The sequence below is a fragment of the Pristiophorus japonicus genome, unplaced genomic scaffold, assembly GCF_044704955.1.
Source record: "Pristiophorus japonicus isolate sPriJap1 unplaced genomic scaffold, sPriJap1.hap1 HAP1_SCAFFOLD_314, whole genome shotgun sequence".
In the NCBI taxonomy this organism is placed as follows: domain Eukaryota; kingdom Metazoa; phylum Chordata; class Chondrichthyes; family Pristiophoridae; genus Pristiophorus; species Pristiophorus japonicus.
The window spans coordinates 253,388-267,818 of NW_027252933.1; the positions used below are offsets into that span (position 1 = coordinate 253,388).

Below are 14,431 nucleotides of genomic sequence, written 5' to 3' on the forward strand. Positions count from 1 at the left end.
GTGGCGGGTGGACTCCCTGCCAGAGGAGCTCAGGCCTTTTGCCTGGAGCACGACCCATCTCCTCTATCTGGGAGTCTACCTTAGCCCCGACGAGGAAGCCTGGCCGGCGAACTGGCAGGAGCTGGAGGCCAAGGTCGCCGCTCGCCTAGGGCGCTGGACAGGACTGCTCCGAGTGCTGTCCTACAGGGGTCGAGCGCTAGTCATAAACCAGCTGGTGGCCGCAATGTTGTGGTACCGGCTGGTCACTTTGACCCCTCCCCCTGCGTTGGTCGCCAAGATACAGAAGAAGCTGGTGGACTTCTTCTGGAACACCAGGAAGCACTGGGTCTCTGCCGCGGTCTTGAGTCTCCCGCTTGAGGAGGGCGGTCAGTCGTTGGTGTGCGTCAGCACCCAGCTCGCGACTTTCAGTCTTCAGACCCTGCAGAGATACCTTTACGTCGAGCCCCCTCCTAGGTGGTGTGCTCTGGCGATGTATTTCTTCCGCCAGCAGCGCGACCTCAATTACGACACGCAGCTCCTGTTTGTGAACTTGGGGGGCGTCAGGACCGCCCTCCGGGAGCTGCCTGTCTTTTATAAGGAACTCATCAGGGTCTGGAACAAAGTCTCCACCAAGCGCAGCTCTCCGCCGGCTGGAGTGGCGGCTGTCCTGCAGGAGCCGCTGCTCGGGAATCCGTACCTCCACGACCGAGGTTTTATGTGGCGGTCGGAAGAGAGGGCTGAGGTGACCAGAGTCAGGGACCTGCTCGATGGCAGAGGAGCGGGCTGGATGGTGCCAGGCACGCTGACGCGGCGCCTAAATTCAGCCGACGTCCGCCACGCGGCCGAAACCATCGAGTCGCTAAAAACAGCTCTGGGCCCTGACTCCGTTAGGTGCATCGAGGAGGCTCAAGCACGTGGGGAGATCCCGTCCGAACTGACCCCCGTCCGGACGGAATTCCTCATTGGCGCCAAACCCCGGAACCTCCCTCGGGGGCCGGCGCCTCACAACTTGAGCCGCCTCGGGGAAATCCCCTCCGTGCCTTTCAGTTCCGCGCGGAGGGGTTTCCTGTACGGGCTGCTCCTGCACACTCTCAACTTTGCCATCCTCGGCGGCCGTCCGGACACGCCATGGCGTACCATCTTGCCGTCCGGAGGAGGCGGGGGTCCCCGATGGAGGGCACTCTATGCGGGAGTCCTCCCACTATTCATCGGGGATTTGGCCTGGAGGGTGGTGCACGGAGCAGTGCCGTGCAACAAATTTTTAAGCCGGTTCACGGACTCCCAGGCCGCCTGCAATTTCTGCGGTCTGGAGGAGTCCGTGTTCCATGTTTTTATTGAGTGCACGAGGTTGCAGCCCCTGTTCTATTGTGTGAAGGGGCTGCTCCTGAAATTCTGGCTGCACTTCAGTCCCACTCTCCTGATCTTTGGGCACCCTGTGCGGAGGGGAGCGGGTAGGTCCGAGGGCCTCCTCGTAGGACTGCTCCTGGGCACGGCCAAGGGTGCCATCAGCCGGTCCAGGCAGCGGGCGGTCGAGGGGGTCGTTCAACCTGACTGCCTGCCTCTCTTCCGCTCTTACATCCGGTCCAGGGTGTCCTTGGAGATGGAGCACGCGGTGTCCACCGGTACGCTCGCGGCCTTCCGCGAGAGGTGGGCACCGGAGGGACTGGAGTGCATCATCACGCCCGGCAACCACATTTTAATTTGATTTTACGTTTTAAAGTTTAATTTGTTTTAATTGCCGGTGCTTTTAGTGTCCCCCTTCCCTTTTATAGCGGGCACTGGGGGAAAAATGTGATTTTAGTGCCCAAAAAAAAACCAAAAAAAGAAAAACACAAAAAAAAAAGGCCTTGTAAATGTCTGGTGTGTCATCCAGGTCGGGTGGCACGGTTTAATGTTTTATGTTTTACAGGTAGACTCTAAAAGAGTTTCATGCACAAGGACCCCCAGGTCCCTCTGCACCACAGCATGTTGTAATTTCTCCCCATTCAAATAATATTCCCTTTTACTGTTTTTTTTCCCAAGGTGGATGACCTCACACTTTCCGACATTGTATTCCATCTGCCAAACCTTAGCCCATTCGCTTAACCTATCCAAAACTCCTTGTAGCCTCTCTGAGTCCTCTACACAACCCGCTTTCCCACTAATCTTAGTGTCATCTGCAAATTTTGTTGCACTACACTCTGTCCCCTCCTCTAGGTCATCTATGTATATTGTAAACAGTTGTGGTCCCAGCACTGATCCCTGTGGCACACCACTAACCACTGATTTCCAACCGGAAAAGGACCCATTTATCCCGACTCTCTGGTTTCTGTTCGCCAGCCAATTCTCTATCCATGCTAATACATTTCCTCTGACTGCGCGTACCTTTATCTTCTGCAGTAACCTTTTGTGTGGCACCTTATCGAATGCCTTTTGGAAATCTAAATACACCACATCCATCGGTACACCTCTATCCACCATGCTCGTTATATCCTCAAAGAATTCCAGTAAGTTAGTTAAACATGATTTCCCTTTCATGAATCCATGCTGCGTCTGCTTGATTGCACTATTCCTATCCAGATGTCCCGCTATTTCTTCCTTAATGATAGTTTCAAGCATTTTCCCCACTACAGATGTTAAACTAACCGGCCTATAGTTACCTGCCTTTTGCCTGCCCCCTTTTTTAAACAGAGGCGTTACATTAGCTGCTCTCCAATCCACTGGTACTTCCCCAGAGTCCAGAGAATTTTGGTAGATTATAACAAATGCATCTGCTATAACTTCCGTGCATCTGGGATGCATTTCATCAGGACCAGGGGACTTGTCTACCTTCAATCCCATTAGTCTGTCCAGCACTACCTCCCTAGTGATAGTGATCATCTCAAGGTCCTCCCTTCCCACATTCCTATGACCAGCAATTTGTGGCATGGTTTTTGTGTCTTCCACTGTGAAGACGGAAGCAAAATAATTGTTTAAGGTCTCAGCCATTTCCACATTTCCCATTATTAAATCCCCCTTTTCATCTTCTAAGGGACCAACATTTACTTTAGTCACTCTTTTCCGTTTTATATATCTGTAAAAGCTTTTACTATCTGTTTTTATGTTTTGCGCAAGTTTACCTTCGTAATCTATCTTCCCTTTCTTTATTGCTTTTTTAGTCATTCTTTGCTATTGCTGAAAATCTTCCCAATCCTCTAGTTTCCCACTAACCTTGGCCACCTTATACGCATTGGTCTTTGATTTGATACTTTCCTTTATTTCCTTGGTTATCCACGGCTGGTTATCTCTTCTCTTGCCGCCCTTCTTTTTCACTGGAATATATTTTTGTTGCGCATTCTGAAAGAGTACCTTGTATGGGTCTTCGAATGAAGAAACCCTCAAGCACTTTGGTAGCAAAAATTATTGGTTCATTCTTCTGTTTGTAAATAAATTTATCAGCTTTTGCACATTTGAAAGTTGTTTTCTTTTGTGGATTGTCAGAATGTCGCTGATAGCGGGCGGCTGAATGGGTTCTCTGTTCTTTAACGAAGGGAGCAGATTACATCGGACTTGCAGCACAAAAAAAGGCTATTCGGCTCAACCAGTCCATGCCGCAGTTTGTACTCCACTTGAGCCTCCTCCCATCTTTCCTCATCTAACTCTCAGCACAACACTCTGTTCCCTTCTCCCTCATACGCTTATCTTGCCTCCCCTTAAATGCATCGATACTATTCACCTCAACTACTCCCTATAGTAGCGAGTTCCACATTCTCACCCCTCTCTGGGTAGAGAAGTTTCTTCTGAACTCCCTATTTGATTTCTTGGTAACTATCGTGTATTGATGGCCTCAAGTTTTGTTCCTACCCACAAGTGGAAACATTCCCTCTGTGTCCACTCTATCAAAACCTTTCATAATTGTAAAGACCTCTATTAGGTCACCCCTCAGCCTTCTCCTTTCAAGAGAAAACAGACCCAGACTGTTCATCCTTTCCTCATGGGTATAACCTCGCATTTCTGGTATCATCCTTGTAAAGTTAGGTAGTTACTGCTTCAGCAAGCCACAATCTGGCATGGAGCAAGATCTCCTCAAACAGTAACGTACCTATTCCCTGCCTGACTAAATTCTCATTGAGTTTCACATGACTGAAAGGCAGCAAAATAAAAACAATGAATTGCCCGTTGAATTTGCTGACACTCAAAAAAACTTGCTGGTTAAATATGTTTTTTAAATGTACAGAACGACGACAAATGAATGATTTGGACGTAAATGTCGGGGACATGATAAAGAAATTTGCAGATGATACAAGAATTGACCATGTGGTTGACATTGAGGAGGAAAGCTTTAGACTGCAGGAAGATATCGATGAACTGGTCATTTGGGCAGAAAAGTGGCAAATGGAATTCAACCCAGAAAAGTGAGGCAATGCACTTGGGGAGCATGAACAAGGCAAGGGAATACACAATACATGGGGGGATACTGAGTGGTGTGGAGGAAGAGAGGGACCTTGGAGTATATGTCCACAGATCCTTAAATGTAGCTGGACAGCTCGATAAGGTAGTTATAAAGGCATTTGGAATGCTTTGCTTTATGAGCTGAGACACAGAATACAAGAGCAGGGAAGTTATGCTAGAACTGTTTACAACACTAGTTAGGCCACAGCTTGAGTACTACATGCAGTTCTGGTCACCGCATTACAGGAAGGATGGAATTGCACTAGAAAGTGTGCAGAGGAGATTTACGAGGATGTTGCCAGGACTGGAAAACTTTAGCTATGAGGAAAGATTGGATCGGCTGGAGTTTTTTTCCTTGGAACAGATATGGTTGAGAGGAGATTTAATTGAGGTGTATAAAATTATGAGGGGCCTAGATAGAGTGGATAGGAAGGACCTATTTCCCTTCGCGGAGAGGGTCAATAACCAGGGGACATAGATTTAAAGTAGTTGGACTCGCGGGGAGATGAGGGAACATTTCTTCACCCAGAAGGTAGTGGGGGTCTGGAACTCACTGCCTGAAAGGGTGATAGAGACAGAAACCCTTATCACATTTAAAAAGTACTTGGGTGTGCACTTGAAGAGTCGTAACCTACAGGGCTACGGACCTAGTGCTGGAAGGTGGGGTTAGGCTGGGTAGCTCTTTTTCAATCGGCGCATACACGATGGGCCGAATGGCCTCCTGTGTCGTAATTTTTCTATGATTCGAGGAAATTGCACAACTCGAGCTGATGTGTCAGGACATTTTACAGTTAAAGTCACAGTCGCTTGTCGGAACATACATTTTAACCGAGTGGAGAAAGTATCTTCTACTTTTGGTACGTTGTAAGAAAGAAAGACTTGCAATTATAGAGCGATTTTCTTGATCACCCGGGATGGCGGGACTGACATATCAAGAAAGACTGGATCAACTGGGCTTGTATTCACTGGAGTTCAGAAGAATGAGAGGGGATCTCATCGAAACATTTAAAATTCTGACGGGTTTGGACAGGTTAGATGCAAGAAGAATGTTCCCAATGTTGGGGAAGTCCAGAACCAGGGGTCACAGTCTAAGGATAAAGGGTAAGCCATTTAGGACCGAGATGAGGAGAAACTTCTTCACCCAGAGAGTGGTGAACCTGTGGAATTCTCTACCACAGGAAGTTGTTGAGGCCAATTCACTAAATATCTTCAAAAAGGAGTTAGATGTAGTCCTTACTACTAGGGGGATCAAGGGGTATGGCGAGAAAGCAGGAATGGGGTACTGAGGTTTCATGTTCAGCCATGAACTCATTGAATGGTGGTGCAGGCTCGAAGGGCCGAATGGCCTCCTCCTGCACCTATTTTCTATGTTTCTATGTCTCAATGCGCTTTACAGCCAATAAAGTACTTTTGGAGTGAAGTCACTGTTGTAATGTGGGAAACACGGCAGCCAATTTGCACACAGCAAACTCCCACAAACAGCAATGTGATAATAACCAGATAATCTGTTTTTGTCATGTTGATTGAGGAATAAATATTGACCAGGACACTATGGGGCTGCCATGCAGACTTTGCAATTCATAAAAAAGTATACAAAGTAAGTGAGAGAAATTGCTGGGGTCCAGTTTTTAATATGAATGGTTACATGCTGGGCCAGAGCATGCGGCCAACTCTTTTCACTCTTTCAGTGATGAGTATTTTTCCTTCAAGTATTATCCAAATTAACTTTTCCACATTACTATTCAATGTGCTTCCACCACCTTTTCACACAGCTCACAACAATTTGCTGCATAATGTTGTTTTACCTTTAGTCGCTTCAGGTCGGGGAGCGGACATCCTCCTGTTGCCTCTCGTTCTTTGGCAAATTTTCTTCAATCTCTGTCCCCTGGTTAATGACCTTCTGACACTGGAAAAAGTTTATCCTTATTTACTGATCAATGCGTCATTTATATAGCGCCTTTAACGTAGTAAAACATTCCAAGGCACTTCACAGGAGTGTTATCAAAAAAAACTTGACACCGAGCCACATCAGGAGGTGTGAGGACAGGTGACCTAAAGTTTGGTCAAAGAGCGTCTTGAAGGAGCGTCTTAAAGGGGCAGATGTTTTTGGGGGGGAATTCCAGTGTTTCGGGCCAAGGCAGCTGAAAGCACGCCCGCTGATAGCGGCTCTGCAAAAAATTGGAGCCCCACTTCAACAAAAGAAGGTGGAGTGAGATGGGTTATGGGAAAGTGGTGAAATGGTTCCACCACAGAGGGTGAATGTCACAGGTCTTAGTCCTGGCAAATGCCTTGGGACGTTTCACTGCGTTAAAGGCGCTATATAAATACAAGTTTTTGTTGTTGCTGTTGTTGTGACGAAGACTCCCGGCCACAAGCTCACACCTCCCTCTTGATCTTCCCCTGTGCAAAACTGGAACATTGCTTTTTCAAACACGTCAGATTCTGAATTAGTTTTCATGTGAAGATTTGACAAACATTTACTTCACAGGCAATAAATATACATCGCGATTATATTTGCGGAAAACTTTCCCTGGCCCGAAGGCATGTTACTGAGGGAGCTTTGATTTCCTTTTAAGGGCAATATGCAAATAAGGACTCTATCTTCTGTATTACTGCAGTGTTTTCACAAGGGATATATCATTAGACATTGCAATATTTTAGCAGAATGGACATGTCAAAGCAGCACCACTTTGTGAAAAGGGACATTGTGATTTTTAGACATGATTCGCTGAGACGTTAAGAGGCAGCGGATGATGTCGGGAGGCAGTGTGTGCGAAAATAATGCATAAACCATGCAGGGGATTAACCATGATCAAGAAGTTGGTGCTTCCAGGGCGTTGCCTGCGATGTTCCCAAATGCGGGATCCTCGACTGCAGAATTTGTGGTAGTCGGGGAGTGTGTTCGCGATCTCCCGTGGTTTATAAATATATGCACTTATTCAATATTTGTTGATCAATGTCACGGGAAACTTTCATTTTAACAGAGGGAGTGATTCGAAATGGCCAGTACCCTGCAAAGCCTCGTTGACACGTTGAAGAGGCCATCACAGAACTCTCGGAGTCGAAGCAACAACAGGCTTCCTCCATTCCGAGCGACTGCCGATGATGCGGATGCACAGAAAATCCAACATGGGGCGAGGGAGAAGCTCTGATACAGACACAATCCAACAGGGGGAGTCAGTCTGCCGTTTAAAGTAACAACACGAAATCACATTTCAGTATCTTCAATGTCTCCCTTAATGATTAATGTGCAAAGTTAAACAACATGGGATTGGGGGGTGTGCTGACATGGATTGAGAACTGCTTGTCAGGCAGGAAACAAAGAGCAGGAGTAAATGGGTAATTTTCAGAATGGCAGGCAGTGACTAGTGCGCTACCGCAAGGTTCTGTGCTGGGCCCCCAGCTGTTTACATTGTACATTCATGATTTAGACGACGGGATTAAATGTAGTATCTCCAAATTTGCCGATGAAACGAAGTTGGGTGGCAGTGTGAGCTGCGAGGAGGATGCTATGAGGCTGCAGAGTGACTTGGATAGGTTAGGTGACTGGGCAAATGCATGGCAGATGAAGTATAATGTGGATAAATGTGAGGTCATCCACTTTGGTGGTAAAAACAGAGAGACAGACTATTATCTGAATGGTGACAGATTAGGAAAAGGGGAGGTGCAACGAGACCTGGGTGTCATGGTACATCAGTCATTGAAGGTTGGCATGCAGGTACAGCAGGCGGTTAAGAAAGCAAATGGCATGTTGGCCTTCATAGCGAGGGGGTTTGAGTACAGGGGCAGGGAGGTGTTGCTACAGTTGTACAGGGCCTTGGTGAGGCCACACCTGGAGTATTTTTTTTTAATGTTTTATTCGTTGCCAATCTTTCCAATTCTTTGTCAGATCAACTTGTCAGATCATAAACGCCAGGGGTCACCTTGGGCCCATTCAAGGATCACTCTGCGCCAATGTTTTTGCTCTTAGCCAAAAGGCCTAGACCCAAAGCACCGTTCCTGGAAGGACTGCATTACCAGGTTCGTGCCATGGAGGTGGATGGGTCAAACCACCCCACCCACACCTGGAGTATTTTTTTTTTTTTTTTTTTATAAATTCGTAGCCGATCGTTTCCAATTCTTTGTCAAGTCACAAACGCCAGAGGTCACCCTGCACCAGTCAAGGATCACTCTGCGCCAATGCTCTTAGCCAAAAGGCCAAGAGCCACTGCACCGTTCCTGGAAGTACTGCAATACCAGGTTCGTGCCATGGAGGTGGATGGGTCAGGTCCCCCACACACCTCCGTGGAGGTGGATGGGTCAAGCCATCCCACCCACCTCCTGTTTACAAAAATGTAAGCATATACCTTCCTGACCAGGGAGAAACCACCCGGAGGTCCTGGAGTATTGTGTACAGTTTTGGTCTCCTAACTTGAGGAAGGATATTCTTGCAATTGAGGGAGTGCAGCGAAGGTTCACCAGACTGATTCCCGGGATGGCGAGACTGACCTATCAAGAAAGACTGAATCAACTGTGCTTGTATTCACGGAGTTCAGAAGAATGAGAGGGGATCTCATAGAAACGTTTAAAATTCTGATGGGTTCAGACAGGTTAGATGCAGGAAGAATGTTCCCAATGTTGGGGAAGTCCAGAACCAGTGGTCACAGTCTAAGGATAAGGGGTAAGCCATTTGGGACCGAGATGAGGAGAAACTTCTTCACCCAGAGAGTGGTGAACCTGTGGCATTCTTTACCACAGAAAGTTGTTGAGGCCAATTCACGAAATATATCCAATCAGATCTGGAGTCAGGCAAGGCTGTCCTCTCTCGTCTGTCTTGTTTGTGTGTTGTATCGAGCCCTTTGCCAAGTCCATCAGGAAGGATGCGGGCATTAGAGGGGTGACGATCCCAGGCAGCGGAGGCGCTCAGGTCAAGACCTCCCTGTACATGGACCACGTCGCCGTCTTTTGCTCGGATCCGCAGTCGGTCCGCAGATTGCTCTCAATCTGCGACGAGTTTGAACTGGCCTCAGGAGCAAAGGTCAATCGCACCAAGAGCGAGGCCATGCTCTTTGGCCACTGGACCGACCGAGCCTCCATTCCCTTTACCGTCAAGCCAGATTTCCTGAAGGTGCTGGGAATATGGTTCGGAGCTGACGGGGCGTGCGCCAAAAACTGGGACGAGCGCATTGCCAAGGTCAGACAGAAACTGGCATTTTGGGAGCAGCGCTCCCTTTCCATCACAGGCAAGAACCTGGTCATCAGGAGTGAGGTGCTCTCGGGGTTGCTGTACGTAGCACAGGTCTGGCCCATCTCACGCTCCTGTGCCGCGGCAGTCACCCGGGCCGTCTTCCACTTTGTCTGGAGGTCCAAAATGGACCGTGTCCGCAGAGACACGATGTACAAATCTCTGGACAGTGGAGGAAAGGACGTTCCGAACGTGGCCCTCATCCTGATGGCCACCTTTGTGTGCGGCTGCATCAAGCTATGCACAGACCCCCGGTACACAAACACCAAGTGTCACTACGTGCTGAGGTTCTACCTGTCTCCGGTGTTGAGAAGGATGGGTCTGGCCACGCTGCCGCGAAATGCCCCCACCAGCTGGACCATGCCTGTCCACCTGTCCTTCGTGGAAAAGTTTTTCAAAAGAAACTCCTTTGACCACAAGGCCATAAAACAGTGGTCAGCACGTAAGGTCCTGGACGCCCTACGAAAGAAGGAGAGGGTGGACCCTGTCGGGTGGTTCCCTGAGCAGACTGTCGAACTCGTTTGGCAGAACGTCTCATCGTCAGAGCTTTCACACAAGCACCAAGACGTAGCTTGGTTTGCGGTGAGGAGGGCCCTACCCGTCAGAGCGTTCATGCACAGCCGACGCCTCAACAGCACAGCACGGTGCCCCCGAGTCGGCTGCGGGGCGGACAAGACTGTCACCCATCTCCTTCAGGATTGCGCCTTCGCAAGGCAGGTCTGGAAAGAGATGCAGTGGTTGCTGTCGAGGTTCATCCCGAGCAGCTCCGTAACACAGGACTCTGTGCTCTACGGGCTGTTCCAAGGGACACACACCGTGACTGACATCACCTGCTGCTGGAGGGCCATCAACTCGGTCAAAGACGCTCTTTGGTCTTGCCGAAACTTGCTGGTTTTCCAGAGCAAGGAGATGTCCACGTCTGCGTGTTGCAGACTGGCGCAATCCAAGATCCAGGAATACGTGCTGAGGGACGCACTGAAAATTGGCGCAGTCGCCGCAAAGGCACGGTGGGGAAGGGCCACAGTTTAAAGCTCTTCTGCCACGGTAAACCCGGGGGATGGAATCAGTACAAAACTCCCCTCGGGCTGTATTTGTAATTTACTTTTTGTGTACATAGAGCACCAAATCTGTAAACACCAATGTCGTGCCATGTATAATGCAAGGTGTGTTACGAAATGCATGTTTGAAAAGAAAAATGTAAATGTACCGTCACCCATTCCATGCACTGGATTGTAACACATGAAACGTAATTTGTGTGAATGTACCACAATGTATACCGTTTATTGGACCGAATTGCACTTGAACTGAAAAACAAGAAATGTAACGAACGGAACTGCCGTCAGCACCCAGATGTATTGTATGGGATTGCTGACCGCAGCTAAATGTACTGAAATGCCATTGAATGTACTGTACAGATTTTTTTATGAATAAAGTATATTTTGAAATTTAAAAAAATGCCTTGGGACGTTTCACTGCGTTCAAGGCGCTATATAAATACAAGTTTTTGTTGTTGCTGTTGTTGTGACGAAGACTCCCGGCCACAAGCTCACACCTCCCTATTGATCTTCCCCTGTGCAAAACTGGAACATTGCTTTTTCAAACACGTCAGATTCTGAATTAGTTTTCATGTGAAGATTTGACAAACATTTACTTCACAGGCAATAAATATACATCGCGATTCTTTTTGCGGAAAACTTTCCCTGGCCCGAAGGCATGTGACTGAGGGAGCTTTGATTTCCTTTTAAGGGCAATATGCAAATAAGGACGGCATCTTCTGTATTAATGCAGTGTTTTTACAAGGGGTATATCATTAGACATTGCAATATTTTAGCAGAATGGATATGTCAAAGCAGCAGCACTTTGTGAAAAGGGACATTGTGATTTTTTATACATGAGTCGTTGAGACGTTAAGAGGCAGCGGATGATGTCGGGAGGCAGTTGTGTGCGAAAATCGAGCATACTTACCTGGCAGGGGAGTAACAATGATCAAGAAGGTGGTTTTCCCAGGACGAGGCTAGCCCATTGCACTTCGGGTGTGCTGAAGCCTGCGATGTCCCTAAATGCGGGATACTCGACTGCAAAATATGTGGTAGTGGGGGACTGCGTTCGCGCTCTCCCCTGGCTTTGCAATTAATATCAGAATTAGCGACATATGCATTTGTAATTTCAATAATTATTCATTAATCTCAACCTGTACTTCAATTACAGCAGCAATACTTTATTTTCAACAGAGGCACTGATAAAAATGGCCACTAACCCTGCGAAGCATGTGAGACGTTAAGTGAGAGGCCATCACAAAACTCTCGGCTTCCTCCATTCCGACGAACTGCCGCATATCATCATGCACAGACAATCCAACAGGGGACGACGGACAACTCATGTCGAACTGTGCTGTCATACAGACACAATCCAACAGGGGCACAATATTTCAGTCTGCAGCTTTAAGAAATCACATTTCACTGCCGAAAATGTCTCCCTTGGATCTCGGGGACCACAATTCCACACAGTGCGGAAGCTATGGTCTCAGCAGAACGTCACGCACTTTCACTTGCTTTAGCCACATAGTTCATTCAGCTTTCTTCACTGCTACTTTGGACAAATTGCTTGGGCATTTTTAGCATTAAATCAAATCCAACCCACAAATCTCTTTCAATTCATCTGTCGCTATCTTAGCACACTTATTTTGGATCAGCTCGCTGATTGGCGCGTGGGCACACACAGCAGGAGCGACGAGGTCGGGGCGAAGGAGCGGGAAGAGACTGTGGAGGGACGTGATCGGGGACCAGGAGAGGCCTGAGTTCAGGTACCCAGGGACAGCACGGGGCCAGCCCACGCTGCGATATAAAAAGGGAGGGAGGGAGGGACAGAGAAAGTGGGTCATTATAGACCGGTTAGCCTGACATCAGTGCTGGGGAAAATGTTGCAATCATTTATTAAGGATGAAATAGCAGCGCATTTGGAAAGCAGTGACAGGATCGGTCCAAGTCAGCATGGATTTAGGAAAGGGAAATCATGCTTGACAAATCTTATCGAATTTTTTGAGGATGTAACTTGTAGAGTGGACAAGGCAGAACCAGTGGATGTGGTGTATTTGGACTTTCAAAAGGCTTTTGACAAGGTCCCATTGGTGTGTAAAATCAAAGCACGTGGTATTGGGGGTAATATACTGACGTGGATAGACGACTGGTTGGCAGAGAGTCGGGATAAACGGGTCCTTTTCAGAATGGCAGGCAGTGACTAGTGGGGTGCCGCAGGGCTCAGTGCTGGGACCCCAGCTCTTTACAATATACATTAATGATTTGGATGAAGGAATTGAGTGTAATATCTACAAGTTTGCAGATGACACTAAACTGGGTGGTGGTGTGAGCTGTGAGGGGGACGCTAACAGGCTGCAGGGTGACTTGGACAGGTTCGGTGAGTGGGCAAATGCATGGCAGATGCAGTATAATGTGGATAAATGTGCCTCGTATTGTAGTACTTCCAGGAACGGTGCAGTGGCTCTAGGCCTTTTGGCTAAGAGCATTGGCGCAGAGTGATCCTTGAATGGGCCCAAGGTGACCTCTGGCGTTTGTGATTTGACAAAGAATTGGAACGATTGGCTACGAATTTCAAAAAAAAATAAATAAATAATGTGGATAAATGTGAGGTTATCCACTTTGGGGGCAAAAACACGAAGGCAGAATATTATCTGAATGGTGACAGATTTGGAAAAAGGGAGGTGCAACGAGACCTCGGTGTCATGGTTCTTTAGTCATTGAAGGTTGGTAAACAGGTGCAGCATGCGGTAAAGAAGGCAAATGGTATGTTGTCCTTCATAGCTAGGGGATTTGAGTATAGGAGCAGGGAGGTCTTACTGCAGTTGTACAGGGCCTTGGCGAGGCTTCACCTGGAATATTGTGTTCAATTTTGGTCTCCTAATCTGAGGAAGGATGTTCTTGCTATTGAGGGAGTGCAGCGAAGATTCACCAGACTGATTCCCGGGATGGCAGGATTGACATATGAGGAGAGACTGGATCGACTGGGCCTTTGCACATTGGAGTTTAGAAGGATGAGAGGGGATCTCATAGAAACATACAAGATTCCGATGGGACGGGACAGGTTAGATGCCGGTAGATTGTTCCCAATGTTGGGGAAATCCAGAACCAGGGGACACAGTCTTAGGATAAGGGGTAGGCCATTTAGGACTGAGATGAGGAGAAACTTCTTCACTCAGAGAGTTGTTAACCTGTGGAATACTCTGTCGCAGAGAGTTGTTGATGCCAGTTCATTGGATATAGTCAAGAGGGAGTTAGATATGGCCCTTCTGGCTAAAGGATCAAGGGGTATGGAGAGAAAACAGGAATAGGATACTGAGGGAATGATCAGCCATGATCTTATCGAATGGTGGTGCAGGCTCGAAGAGCCGAATGGCCTACTCCTGCACCTATTTTCAATGTGTGCGCAATACGAGAACCTGCACCTATTTTCTATGTGTGTGCAATACGAGAACCACAGTCCCTGTCACAGGTGGGACAGACAGTCGTTGAAGGAAAGGGTGGGTGAGGAGCCTGGTTTGCCGCACAGTTACACACGAGTTGTCCGTCGTCCCCTGTTGGATGATTTATATGCGGCAGTTCGTCGGAATGGAGGAAGCCGAGAGTTTTGTGATGGCCTCTCTCTTAACGTCTCATATGCTTCGCAGGGTTGGTAGCCATTTTTATCAGTGCCTCTGTTGGAAATAAAGTATTGCTGCTGTAATTGAAGTACAGGTTGAGATTGATGAATAAATATTGAAATTACAAATGCATATGTCGCTAATTCTGATATTAATTGCAAAGC

At 47.7% G+C, this 14,431-nt stretch overlaps 1 non-coding gene and 1 pseudogene across 1 annotated transcript; both read left to right on the top strand.

Annotated features, from left to right (window-relative positions):
* The first annotated feature begins 7,174 nt into the window (after positions 1-7,174).
* Positions 7,175-7,306, top strand: LOC139249469 (U1 spliceosomal RNA; annotated as a pseudogene).
* Positions 7,307-11,570: 4,264 nt separating this feature from the next.
* LOC139249466 (U1 spliceosomal RNA) lies at positions 11,571-11,734 on the top strand. The gene has a single exon (XR_011591182.1). It is a non-coding gene; the product is annotated as a U1 spliceosomal RNA (small nuclear RNA).
* Positions 11,735-14,431: the final 2,697 nt, after the last annotated feature.